This window comes from Penaeus monodon, chromosome 30 (genome assembly GCF_015228065.2).
Source record: "Penaeus monodon isolate SGIC_2016 chromosome 30, NSTDA_Pmon_1, whole genome shotgun sequence".
Taxonomy (NCBI): domain Eukaryota; kingdom Metazoa; phylum Arthropoda; class Malacostraca; order Decapoda; family Penaeidae; genus Penaeus; species Penaeus monodon.
In genome coordinates this window covers 4,759,131-4,759,838 of record NC_051415.1, presented here as the reverse complement: position 1 = coordinate 4,759,838, position 708 = coordinate 4,759,131, and positions in this window count along the sequence as shown.

Sequence of the window (708 nt, the reverse complement as noted above, 5' to 3'; positions counted from 1 at the left end):
GCAGGAGGAAAGGAAAACAAAGCGCGTCATGCAGACAAAATCTCCCCCGGGGACCACCTCCCCCTCCCCTCCCCTCCCCTTCCCCTTCCTCTCGCCCTCCCTTGCTCTCCCCCCTCCTTTCGCCTTTCCCTCCCCTCTGCCCCTCCCTTCTGCCCCCTCCCCTCCCCCTCCCCTCCCTCTCCCCTCCTCTCCACCCTCCTTTCGCCTTTCCCTCCCCTCTGCCCCTCCCCTCCCCCTCCCCTCCCCCTCCCCTCCTCTCCACCCTCCTTTCGCCTTTCCCTCCCCTCCGCCCCCTCCTCCCCCCTCTCCTCCCCTTCCTCTCCCCCTCCCCTCCTCTCCACCCTCCTTTGCCCCCTTCTCTCTCTACCCTCCTCTCCACCCTCCTCATGCCCTCCGCCCACACCCTTCCACCCACACCCCCCTCACCCCACCCCCACCTCCACCCACACCCTTCCACCCACACCCCCCTCACCCCACACCCACCCCCACCTCCACCCCCCTCACCCCACACCCACCTCCGCCCACACCCCCCTCACCCCCCCCACCTCCGCCCACCCCTGGCAGTTGGGCGCGACCGGACCCTCTCGCCTGGAAAAGCCATTACCCTTCTGTCTCCTTATCTTCCTTTGTGTTATCTCTCGCTTGTTATCTCTCTTGCGTGTTCTTGACTCTCATCTTTGTTCTTCCTTTCTTCCTCCTTTATCCGTG